General features: G+C 43.1%; 1 pseudogene; it reads left to right on the top strand.

The window, feature by feature from the left end:
- The first annotated feature begins 11,485 nt into the window (after nt 1-11,485).
- On the top strand, nt 11,486-13,200 carry LOC143610023 (putative glycerol-3-phosphate acyltransferase 3 pseudogene; annotated as a pseudogene).
- The last annotated feature ends 348 nt before the right edge of the window (nt 13,201-13,548 follow it).

The following is a 13,548-nucleotide window of genomic DNA, read 5'->3' as shown; positions in this document are numbered from 1 at the left end:
AGCAAATGCTCAAAGACATCGAAGAAACCCTTGGGCGCCTAAAGGAAGTTAACATGAAGCTCAATCCGAGCAAATGTACTTTCGGCGTACTAGAGGGAAAATTTCTAGGTGTAATGGTCACCAAGGATGGTTTCAAGGTGAACCCTGAGAAGGTGGAGGCCATCCTTGACATGCCCTCGCCATCCACCATGAAAGAAGTTCAGAAGCTGAATGGTAGATTGGTTTCAATCAACAGGTTCCTAGCGAACCATGCAACCAAATCTACCCCGTTTGTCAACACATTGAGGAATTGCTTAAAGAAAAGCCAATTCAAATGGACTCCTGAGGCCGAGCAAGCTTTCAAGGAGATAAAAGAATGTTTGATAAATCTGCCCGCGCTCACAGCTCCTCTTCCTGGTGAAACTTTGACATTATACCTATCAGCAGGAGAGCGCGCCATCGGCGCAGTATTATTGGTGGATCGCAAGGGAATCCAAACGCCAATATACTATGTGAGTCGGGTGCTGACAGATCCTGAGACGCGCTACTCCATCATGGAAAAGTTAGTTTTATCACTAACACACGCGTCGCGCAAGCTTCATAGATATTTCAATGGTCATCCCATTGAAGTTCTGACTGGTTACAACATCCAGCAAGTCTTGCGGCGCCCCGCGCTCTCAGGGAGGCTGACAAAGTGGGCGCTGGAATTAGGAGAGCACACGATCTCCTATAAGCCCCGTCCAGCAATAAAGGGACAAGTCTTGGCGGATTTCATTGCAGAAGTCCCAGAAGGAAGAATTGAAGAGGCTCAGCGCGAGGTAGACCCTCCGCGAGCCAATGATGAAGAAAATGTTTGGAGATTGTTCACTGACGGAGCTTCAAACAATGAGGGTTCCGGCGCAGGTCTCAAACTGGTGGATCCAGAGAATCATGAATATACTTACGCCATCAGGTTGGACTTCAAAAGCACCAACAATGAGGCTGAGTATGAAGCCCTGCTGGCTGGCCTGCGCATCGCACACAAATTCGGGGTTAAAAAGCTAGAGGCCCATGTTGATTCATACTTGGTAGCAGCACAGGTCAATGGTCTTTATGATGCCAAGGAGAACACCATGCCTCTATATCTATAGCAGGCGAAAAAGCTCATCGAGCAATTTGACTGCTTTAGAATCATTCATATTCCGCGCAGTGAAAACAAATCTGCAGACGCGCTGAGTAAGATGGCATCAACCAGTTTTGATCACTTTGGCAAAGATGTCAGGGTAGAAGTAATGAGCAACCCGTCGGTGGTAGCGAAGTCTGTCCTGGTAACTCACACAACCCCTTCATCATGGATAACTCCAATAATGGAATTCTTGAAGGAGGGAAAGGTACCAGATGATCGCGCGCAAGCGAGGAAGATAAGACACAAGGCGCAGAACTATAAACTGCTTGACGGTACATTATATCGACGCTCTTATCTTGGGCCGCTCATGAAATGCCTAGATGCTGAGGAAGCAAGCTATGTGATCAGAGAGATACACGAAGGAATCTGTGGAATTCATGCTGGCCCGCGCATGGTGGTTGCCAAGGCAATGAGCGCAGGCTACTATTGGCCAGGCATGTACTTGGACGCTTTAAAAGAGATCCAAAAATGCAAAGCATGTCAGAGCTATGCGCCAAACACCATGCGGCCAAAGAACAATTTGATTCCAGTGACCTCTGCATGGCCTTTCCACAAATGGGCAATCGACATTGTGGGTCCCCTACCGCAAGCGCCTGGGCGAGTAAAATTTTTGGTAGTGGCAGTAGACTATTTCACAAAATGGGTTGAAGCCAAGCCACTAGCAAAAATCACAGCCGAAGTGATGTCGCAGTTTATCTGGAGCCACATCATATGCCGTTTTGGCTTGCCCATGGAAATTGTGAGCGATAATGGCAAGCAATTCACTGACAAGAAGATATCCAGCTGGCTCAAGGAATTGCGCATCAACCAAATTTTCACTTCTGTTTATCACCCTCAGGGGAATGGACAAGTGGAACGCGCGAACCAAAGCTTGTTAAATGGGCTGAAGAAAAGGTTGGAGGGAGAATCCCATTCTTGGGTCGAAGATCTACCTAATGTCCTGTGGGCACACAGGACATTAAGCAAAACCAGCAACGGCGAATCCCCGTTCAGCCTAACCTATGGAACAGAGGCAATGATTCCAGCAGAAGTTGGATGCCCATCCCATAGAGTGCTCATGATGAGCAAGATTGATAACGAGCGCGAAAGAAGGTTGGATCTCAACTTACTTGAAGGGCGCAGAGAGGCGGCTATCATCAGTGAAGCCAAGTACAAGAAAAAGCTGGAAAAATATTACAACCAGCGTGTGAAAGAATGCCACTTCAAGAAAAATGATTTTGTCCTTCGAAACAATGAAGCAAGCCGCGCGATACCACCGGGAAAAATGTCCCCCAATTGGGAGGGACCATATCAAGTCTTGGAAGAATTGGGAAAAGGCGCATACGCCTTAAAAGATTTGAATGGAAAGAAGATCCCGCGCGCATGGAACGCGGCACAGCTTAGAAAATGTTTCATGTAAAAATTGTCAAGTTTGTAATCAAGGCTTGATAAGCCATTATGAATGATGATACGCGCTATTTTCTCTTAATGTGGATTCTATCACCTTTTGCATACATGTTTCACACTTCCCTTTATTAGTTTTGAGCAATATGACAACATTGTATTGACATCGAAACGAAATAAAAACGAAGTAAAACATACATGCGCGAGCTTCAAGCTCAAACGCGTTAACGAGTCTTAACTCTAAAACGTCAGGGCCTTAGCCCAATTCTATCACCTTTTGCATACATGTTTCACACTTCCCTTTATTGATTTTGAGCAATATGATAACATTGTATTGACATCAAAGCGAAATAAAACGAAGTAAAACACACATGCGCGAGCTTCAAGCTCAAACGCGTTAAAGAGTCTTAATTCTAAAACGTCAGGGCCTTAGCCCAATAATATGAGCCTTAGCTCAGGGCCTTAGCCCAATAATGTGAGCCTTAGCTCAAATCACTCACAACATCCATCCTACATGCTGCGCAAACTGACCATAAATACCTAAGCACAACTAAGGCAAAGCGAATGCCAAAACATAGTTGTTAAGGTCTCAGGTCGAGGTCGCGCATAAAATTGTAATGGATATCTGAGTAACACATTGACGCGTAAGGCTAACAAACTCAAAATTCCATACACGCGCGATAACGTCGCGCAAAAGAGGAATAATGAAAACGCCAACACACGTGTCAACATAATCAAGATGTGGCAAAATCACTTACAATATGACAAGGGTTAAGTATAATAAATTCCTTACAACCTTGTTCTTATTCCAACGTGCAAGCATATCTTATATTCAACAAGCAAACATGCGATATAAAGAGATCAATGGGGAATACGCAAGATGCGAAGAAGGGAAAATCAAAATTTCATTCCAAAGCGTTGAAATTTACAAGTTTACAAGATGAGATACAAACTACAAATAAAAAAAAAAAAAAAAAAATGAAGGGCTTCTCAAGTCTCCACGTTGACATCAGCCTCTTCATCATCCTCATCCTCGCCCTCAGCATCTGGCGCAGCCTGCTCCTCATCATCTCCAAACTGACCATAGTCAAGTTGTTCATCTTGAATGGAGTCTTCGAGCGCGACAGTGTCAGGAGCGGATCCTTTGGCCACGCCAGAGCCGCTAGCAACGCCAGCATTCGCCGCGCCATCATCGCCGCCGCCAGCCCCTTCGCACTCGTCAAGTAATTTATTTAGCGCGACGAGATCGGGCTGGTCAGCAAGCGCGGATATCTGCAAATCATAAGCAAAAATATGAGTACAAAAAGACTTAGAAAATAAGTCAAGGTAATCTCATTAAGGTTAAAATACCTGCGCAAGGATGGGAATGAGAGTATTCATATATTTCTCCCCCATCGCGGCCATTTCCGCGCAGGCCGCGTCGCTCTGATAAGGGTACTCGGATGGGTTCTTCTTCAACATGCCATATTCATAACCATCCGTGAACCTTTCAGCTCGGCCCACCAAGCGCGCGGCAGCGTTGCAATCCATCACCAGGGACTGAAACTCGCCTGAGTATTTCATCGCGTAAGCGCAACGAGTCATGCCCTGTGAGATCAGCCATTGGCGATCCTGCGCGAGGCCAGCAACAGACGTCTCGAGGGCAGGAACCTGAGAGTTTAATAACTCAACAGTTTCCTTAGTCTTTTTCAGCTCCTCTTTGTCGGACGCTGCTGCCGCCAAGATTTCTTTTTTTTCCGCCCGCGCAGCATCAAGTGCCTCCTGGCTAGACGCTGCCGTCGCCAGGGCTTCATCTTTATCGGCCTGCGCGGCCGCCAGCTCCCTCTTCAGGCGCGCAACCTCACTCTCCAGTGATGATTTTTCAGTGATGGACTGGACAAGAGCTTGGTCACGCGCCTCCGCCTCCAGCTCCAAGTCGCGCGCATCGGCGGGCGTACTTGGCCGCGTCCGCCTCCGCCGCCTGCAGCTTCTCCCGCGCCGCCTGAAGCTCATGCCCGCGCTTCACGAAGGCGCTGTTGGCACTGGCTCGGTTCTCACTGAGCTCTGCTTGGAGCTTCTCAGCTCTTTCGCGAGCATCAGAAAGATGCCAAGCAGACACCTTAGCCTCTTGCTTGGCCTCCGCGAGAGCATCACGTACTTTAACGTAATCAGAGCGAAGCTCTTGGGAGGCAGCAATGAAGGCCGACCCAGCAAACATATGATCGTTGAGCAGGTCGTCGAGAGCGCGGTCCTCCTGGAACCTCCTTTCAGATGGAGGCACAGCATGAGCCCAGAATTCCGCACACACACCCATGGACTGAAAGGTGCTGTCTTCAGTAATATTCCATCTCGAGCGGTAAGTGTGATCGGCTTCCTGCAAAAACAAAGAAATTATCTAAGTCATCAAAACATTAAGATGGAAGTCCGCGCAGCGGAGCAAAAAACAACCTATACCTGCGGGGATGAAGCAGAAAAGTCAGCGCCAGCCACACGAGAAGGCTCCGCCGCGAAACCTCGTGACGCTGCAGGGCTGGCGCGGGCGCCGTAGGAGTCTTCAGCATGAACCTCCTCATCCTCCTCTGAAATAGGCCTCTTCTCCTGCGACCTAGACTCAAAATCAGTCTCGCGAGGAGGGCTGTGCGCAGGAGGAGGTGAGGGAGGTCTCGACGCCGCCAGGTCGGCGCGCAAAACGGCCTCCTGCTCCTTAGTAATGCCGATGAGGGGAGATTCATCGCTTGCAGGAGCAGGAGCAGAGCCAGCGGCGCTGGCGCCGGCGCCAGGAGTGCCGCCAGAAGCTTGTACGCCAGCTACGGCTTCTATGAAAAAATCAACAACAAGAAATGGTTAAAGACTTGATCTAAAAGAAAGTCAGAAAATAAGAGCGCAATACGTACCTTGGCGCAACTCCGTTCGCGCAGCAAACATCGCCATGAAGTCCATTCTACCCTTCTTTGAGAGTAAAACGGGGGACTTCGAAGCGACCTCCGGCGCAGCCTCGGCATCTTGTTGCGCTGTCGCCGGCTCTACAAACATTTGAGTGAGCAAAGATTCATTAGTAATTCTATCAGAATCGCGCTCACAGAATCATAAAAGATAAGCAAAGGTTGAGCAAAATATACCTGTCGAAGGCGCAACACCACTTCCCTTTTCCGCCGCGAGAAGGGAGGAGGTAGCGCCACCATATCTCAAGTGGACAGGAGGTCTGCCCACTTTGTGAGGCAGGGAAGCCAAGGAAACCCTGGTGGTAAACTCCTGGGTTTTCCCAAATCCCCCCGCCTTAGTAGGAGGATCCTGAACAACAGGGGCATCATCCTTCTTCTGCTTCTTACTGGCCCCTGCGCCAGTTTTCCCCTTAGCTTTACGCTTTAGTTGGGGCGCCTCCTCCTCCTCTTCCGCGAGCTCCAGCTCGTAGTTTTCGAGCGCATCTACAATACATGCAACAGAAGTGTTAGCAAAATTTGGTATTAAAAAGGAAAATGCATAAGTACAAAGGTTTACCAGGCGCATCGCTGTCGAAGACAAATCCCAGATCAACAGGGATGAACATGTCATCAAAGCGATCCGGGAAACCAACCTCCCCAGCGCCGAGCGCGACGGAGCCACCCTCCATATGCTCATCATATGCGGCGTGGATATACTCCTTGGTGACTGCACAAAACAAGTCAAATCATATCAGGAAAATGAATTATATTCGCGCAGAAGTAAAGCAGTGAGATAAAACTTACGCAGCCCGTCGACTTGGATAACGGGCTCGGTCGCGCTGTCCGCCCACCTCCTGCTCATGCCAACCCCCACCAGCGCCTCCTCACAAATGTTCTTGGCGGGGGACGGTTCAGCGGTCAGCTTATTAACCCAGGAGCCAGTTGGGTTCTTGAGGACACCCACATCCGCAGGCGCAGAAGAAATCGAGCGCATGGTCATACGGATGGGGATCACACCAGCCCTTATATAGAAAAACCTCTCAGACCAGTCATGAAGGCTCTTGAATGAAACAGTGGAGCACTTCACCTTCTGACTGCGAGGAACGAAGGAGAACCAAGAATCTTGGATCTTGGGCTTGTAAAAATACTGAAAGCGCCGAGGGGTGGGCTCCTCGCGCTGGGATTTGCACATGAACTCAAAGTGAGTCATGCGCACAAGTCCAAATGGATGGACTTGGGATATATGAATCCCATAAAACTGAAGCACCGCACCCACAAACCTTGTCATCGGAAGACGAAGGTTGCAGTGGGTGAAAAAATGGCTATATAGGGATATATAGCCGGCAGGCGGGTCCGCCGCCGTTTGCCCGGACGCAGGCAACATGCAGCCAAACAGGGGGGGAAAACCCTGAGAGGCAATAAGGCTGTCAAGATCAGCCTGCCTCAATTTGCGGGGGATTTCATTCCACCTCTTCACTGCCTTGGCCCTCCCTACCTCCTCCGATGAGACCTCAGCAGCCTTCTTCCCCTTGCCGGTCTTCTTCAATGTAGACATGACTAACGATTTTCTACGGCAATGTATGGGGGAGATTGTGTTGTCTGAGCTATCAGACATACAACGGTGACAAAGAACAAACAATGCTTCTGAACAACAGATATTTGGGAAGCAGAACAAAGATAATCAGAAGACAAAGAAAGAAAAGCTCAGAAGAATAAACAAGAAGATGAAGGATAAAAAAACTCTAAGGGCTGGCTTTTATAGGCCCAGGAGAGAGAAATTTGGGTGCTGAAAGGACTTCACGCGCCCCCACTCGCAGGTCTAAGCCAATGCGAGCGCGACACGTGTCCCTGACACTGTGTGAGGGGACATGAAAGGAAACTATACGGCTGCTGCCAGAGTTCACGCGCCACCACTCGCAGGAACGGACCAAAGCGAGCGCGACACGTGTCCCTGACAGCATGTGAGGGGACACGAAAGGCAACTGTAGCACCTCGAGCACACGAAAAGCCTGACACGTCTCCATCACTGGCCCACGTCAGCAACAACCAACCACGTACAGGGCCGATTCGTTTGCAACCAAAAGGATAGAATTTCGCGCAACGGTGAATAATAAGAAGTAACAGACAAACCCCTATTAAAGGAACAAACTGTTAAGTCTAATATCTATCTTGCCTCGCTCGCGCGAGACAAGACACACATTAGACTGGGGGGGCTTGAAGAGGTATGTACCCGCCTCAACACCGAGCGAGGCGGGTCAACCCACAAAATTACAGACAAGAGGCTTGAAATCAAGACATTACGAAGTCACAAAGCCAAAACCTATGCGCATGGCGCATATCACATATGCTCATGCATCACATGCTCAGGCATCATATGCCCAGGCACCTCACTTGCTCAGGCATCATATGCCCAGGCACACATATGCTCGCATATCACATATGCGCGCGGCGCATCAGCGCGCGGCGCATATCACATCTGCGCATGAAACATCTGCGCGTGAGAATAAAGAGAAGACCTCGCGCATCCTCAGGATTGGCGCATATCACACATGCACATAATCAACCTCGTCCTTATCCAAATCAGGATTAGGGCAACCTTGATTGTGCACGTCAGACAACCTTCCAGAAGGTATCTTTTTAAGGAATAAGAATATGCTGATGTTGACAGCTGCCAAATGAAAGGTGGACAACTCAGCATAACACATGTGCTACCACGTGATTATAACCAATGAGAAAGCACCAGGTGTCCCAGAGGACACGTGGCGCAGAGCAATTGGAGGAGGCCAACAAGGCTGAGCCCAATCAGTGGAAACCCTAGCACTATAAATACAGCATCAACTCCACAAGGAGAGACACTCAATCATTCACAGTTACAGACAGTAACACATTCATATCACATTCAATCATATTCAATCACATTCAATCACAGATAGTTACATCCAGTAACACAATCACACAGAGTATTCAGCTATTAAGCAATACTCTCAGATTTCCTTACTCACATATTATTATCTTCTCCACAAATACTTATTCTCACACCGGAGGGTTACCCCAAAGAGGACACCTCTGTCCCTTTCTGAGGGGTAAGTTGACGGTGCTGTTCATTTTGTAGGTGGAAGAACCCAGATCCAAGAAAACCATCGGTGAAATAGTATAATCACACCCGAGGAAAGTAGATCGTCTACCAGTAAGTCGATCCACGCTTTTTCAGATGTCTTATTAGTTATAGTTTTATACACTTGATAGTTATAACATTTTACTTGCTTAAAGTTATTTGGAATTTAGAGTTGTTAGGTAACTTGGTCAAGAAAAGAAAAATAGAAAAGGGAGATTAGGCCTTGTTTTTGCTTGGGCCAACAAAGCACAGTAGCCTACTAGCCAACAAGTTGTCGCTTTCTTCTTGTTTGGGCCTTTCTAGCAAGTCCGCAAAGCTCTTAGCCTATTTTCCATTTTTTATTTTTTTTGGCAATTAGTTACATGTATACAAATTATAAACTAGTGTGTATTTAAATGTGATATTTCTTTCGAACTTTAATTAACTTAGATGTGAAGGTTTTACATGTCAAATTATGTTTCATACTCGTTAGAAACTCAACCAATTAGTTAGGATTTCTCAATAGATAACGCGAGTGACTTGAATTGAACTAATGAACTTGATTATATAGTGCTACATTTATACGAGGTCGATATAGTAAAGGACTAGCAGTTGAGATTTGAGAGCGTAAAGAAATGCAATTGCCACAAGTTTAATCGAACCTGTAATTCTTTATTAGTTTTTTTTAAACTGAAATGCATGCAATTTAATAATTTTAGGCATAGGTTATTCCCACACCATATAGGTTATTTGGACACCATGTGCGCCTATACGGCTCATATAGAGGCTATATGAGCCGTATAGGTGCAAAATTTTGTTCTTTTGTGTTGAAGAGTGTTAGGTATTTGAAGACTATACGGCTCGTATAGGGCTATACGACCCGTATAGACTGGAAAATTTGTCATTCGTACATTGGTTAGTCATGTGAGGCTATATGACTTGTATAGCGCCTATACTAACAGTATAAAGTTATTAACACACCATGGAGGGTGTTTTAATATAATGACCCTATTTTTAAAGTTACATGTTTTAAAGTGTGAAAAATACCTCAAAAAATGATTTAATATAAAATACTATTTCATGAAATAATGTACAACCTTACCTAACATTAGAATGATGAAATAATGAAATAATTTTATTTGGCTTTGTAAAACAACATTAAAGTCATTGACTTTTATATAAATGGAATGGGCTGAAAGAATAGTTAAGTTCAGAGAAAAACCGATCGGTATCATCTTGATCTACTAAAATTATAAATGTACGAAAATGACAGGTATTTGTCCAATCATTTTAAAAATACATGTATATTAATATTTTTGAAGATCAAAATAATGTTATATATGCAGCAGCTGTAAGAAACGTGTGGTGTTTGTGTAATATTTTGCATGTATGGACCATACCGGTATATAAATTAACGGTATCTTGTCAACTCCATTTAATATGACTTCAAGAATTTGAGATAAGATATACCGTGTTATATATTAAACCACATATAAAAGTCAACCACTGCTGGTTAATTTTGCATGTGTATACAATACTTGTAACTTTATTTAATAAATATACGCGATTTATAAATGAAAAAAGTGAATACAATATTGTTTGACATTTAAGCTTAAGTTATGCATAATAGGTTCAATCCAAAGGACGTGGAATACCGCCCATGGGGCATGTTTGGGTTTTGAATGAGTTCTCTTATTCAGTCAAAACCTTCCGGCTCACGATTCTTTATTTAAAAATATAAAAAGAAGTGAAACTTTAGTTCAACAATCACGTAGTTACTTCTTTTAAAAATATATAAAGAAGTAACCTATTTGGCTATTTCATCTCTTCAAAAATGGCATCCCTAACTAAGACTCTACTATCTATTATATACAAACAATGTAAACGACGAATGAAAATTATTTCAAGACAACTTTTCACCAATCATAAATTCTAAAAACTTTTATTGAAGTTTAAAGTAAAACATAGTAATATCATATATGGTGTTTAGATATCCAAGATATTTAAATTGTAACCAATATTGTTCCTCTTTCAATTGTAATTGTTCATCGCTTTTGCGGTCCTAGCAGTCACGTCTTCGGGTTGAATCTAGAATTGTTATGATGTTGTTGATTATAGACTTTGGGTGTACTTTTGTATATACTCTGGCCATTTGCTTCTTGCTTTTGGTTTTTTTTTTAAAACTTAGATGTTCAAAAAAAAATTGTAATTGTTCATCATAGAATGACGTTACTATTCTAGATATCAGTAACCTTTTTATAAAGTAAAAGTAAATAAATTGTTTCGTTCAACTAAAATATATGACCCATGCACAATGCATATATAAATACACATAAAATATAATACCGTAGTAAAGTCTATTAACATCATCTGAACCTAAAATCATTTGCATTTATAACATTTTACAAAATAATAATATGCGCCAGTTATTGACTGGTAAGCGTTACGTGGTTGATAATATTAATATAAAAGTCTTGGGGTTCTTGTTGATCCGGAATAGATAGAAACTCGAGAGTTTAACTCGGGGTAGTTGGAGTTTTTTTATCTATATATAATAAGGGGGTTCTCACTTGTAAGCGGGTTGGATGTTGATGTGTTTTGGGCAATCTTGTAGTTAGGTGATGCGGTTAGTATCTTGCTATAGACTTACATAGTCGCTTTAAATATGAAAATTAAAACATTTTTATTGGTCGTTAAAGAAAAGTTAGAAATAATCCGTTAATGACCGGTGATCCAACCGACTCTTCTTCGTTGACTGGTCAGTACATGACGAAGTCTTCCTAATTTTAAAATAATATTATTGTCACATACACGTTTTCAAGTCAATTTATATCCCAATACAGTTTCCAGCTGCTAGCATTTATTAACCAAGTGTCAACTTCGTAAATATCATAACCTCTAAGTGCTTTTTATCAACTCAACCACTATAAATACTTAACCATTTTTCATACATACAATATCAAGCAAAATCATCCAAAAAAATTCAAATGGAATTTAAATTCAAAGCTTTGCCTAAACCACTTAAACTCATTCTTTACATAACTCGTGTGCTTCTTAAACTCCATAAAAACCAAACAAAAGCACTCAAAAGAACCCTAAGCAACACTCATGGATCATATCACCTCAAGTCACAAACCCTAAATTCTCAAATTGATGCTTCCAATCTTTCACAAAAGACGTTGATTTTCGACGTCGAAGAAACCCTTTTGAGATCACCATCCGTGTTTTCGTACTTCATGTTGGTTGCGTTTGAATCCGGGAGTTTAATTAGGGCTTTCGTGCTTTTCGCTCTAAGCCCGCTTCTTTTTTTGTTAAATGACGAGTTATCGGTTAAGGTTATGGTTCTTGTGTCATTTTTTGGCATCAAGAAAGACGGGTTTCGTGTTGGGAGTTCGGTTTTGCCTAAGTTTTTGTTGGAAGATGTTGGTGTGGATGGTTTTGAGGTTTTGAGAAGAGGTAAGAAGAAAGTTGGTGTGAGTAAGTTGCCACAAGTCATGGTTGAATGTTGGTTAAAAGATTATTTGGAGTTTGATCATGTTTTTGGAAGAGAGTTAAAGGTTTGTGGTGGCTACTTTGTTGGTCTCATGGAAGAAAACAAGAACATTGTTAAAAATCGAATAAACGAAGTACTAGAACACGAAGATGAAGCGGTTTACTTCACGAGCAAGTCGTTTAAACACGAGTGGATTGCGTGTGGTAGCAAGGTTTATATGGTTAGCAATGGAGAAAAGAAGGCTTGGAAAATTCTTCCTAGAGAAAGATATCCAAAAGATTTAATATTTCATGACGGAAGATTAGCCTTCAGACCTGAACCCCTAAATATGTTGGTCATGTTCATGTGGTTACCTTTCTCCGTACTTTTGTCCATTTTCCGAACCATTATCGCACTCACCACGCCTTATGGTGCATTGATCCCTATCTTAGCTTTCACCGGTATGCAACTCAAGCTCAAACACAATAACTCAACTCGAGACGTGACATCTAATAATAATAAACAACATAAAGGTCGTTTATACGTATGTAACCATAGAACGTTACTTGATCCGTTATACCTTTCCTTCGGACTCAAGAAACCATTCGCCGCAGTCACATACAGTCTCAGTAGAATGTCGGAGATCTTATCACCAATCAAAACCGTACGATTAACTAGAGATCGTGACGAAGATGCAAAAACAATTGACAATATGTTAAAGCTAGGGGACCTTGTGGTTTGCCCTGAGGGTACAACTTGTAGGGAACCATATTTGTTGCGATTTAGCCCCTTGTTCGCCGAGCTAAGCGATCATATAGTCCCTGTGGCATTGGATAGTCATGTGACAATGTTCTACGGGACAACAGCGGGCGGGTTAAAGTGTTTAGACCCATTTTTGTTCATGATGAACCCTAATCCGGTTTACAGGGTTCAGTTTTTGGACCCGATTCATGGGGTAAAATCACGGGCTAGTGAAACGCGGTTCGATGTTGCGAATTATGTGCAAAGTGAGATTGGGAACACATTGGATTTTGAATGTACGAGGCTTACAAGGAAAGACAAGTATCTTGTATTGGCTGGTAATGAAGGGTTAGTTTCCACAAGTAACACAAATAATAACCCATGAACATGTTTCATGGATTATTAGTTGAGACACAAGTCAAGTATTTGGATTGAAGTGTTGTTTCTTATATTGTAAAGTATAAATTTGTTGTAGTATTAAGGATAATATAAGTTGTATATATATGTTCATTTGCCTATCAAATATTTCTTTTGAAGCCTTATAAATTCTTATACATAAATTTGTTATATTGTTACTATTATTATTGTTGTTATACAAAGATAAAAGCAAAAAAAAAAAAAAAATGATAAGGTGACAGAAAAAACGTCTAAAACTAAATCGAGTATTTATTATCTAGAGCTTCCTGATGGGGTAATGCTATGATCTTGTAAACACACGCAACTGAACCATACACGAAAGCAGTAAGGGAACATGGAATTTAGTGTTGTTCAATCTAGGCTGACATATGTTTACGGGTGGTAATTAAATACTCTT

This window comes from Bidens hawaiensis, unplaced genomic scaffold (genome assembly GCF_021521415.1).
Source record: "Bidens hawaiensis isolate Kalapana, Puna unplaced genomic scaffold, B.hawaiensis_p1.1 tig00023535_1, whole genome shotgun sequence".
Lineage (NCBI taxonomy): Eukaryota > Viridiplantae > Streptophyta > Magnoliopsida > Asterales > Asteraceae > Bidens > Bidens hawaiensis.
The sequence above is the reverse complement of the archived record's forward strand: the minus strand, read 5'-3'. Positions and strand labels throughout refer to the sequence as shown.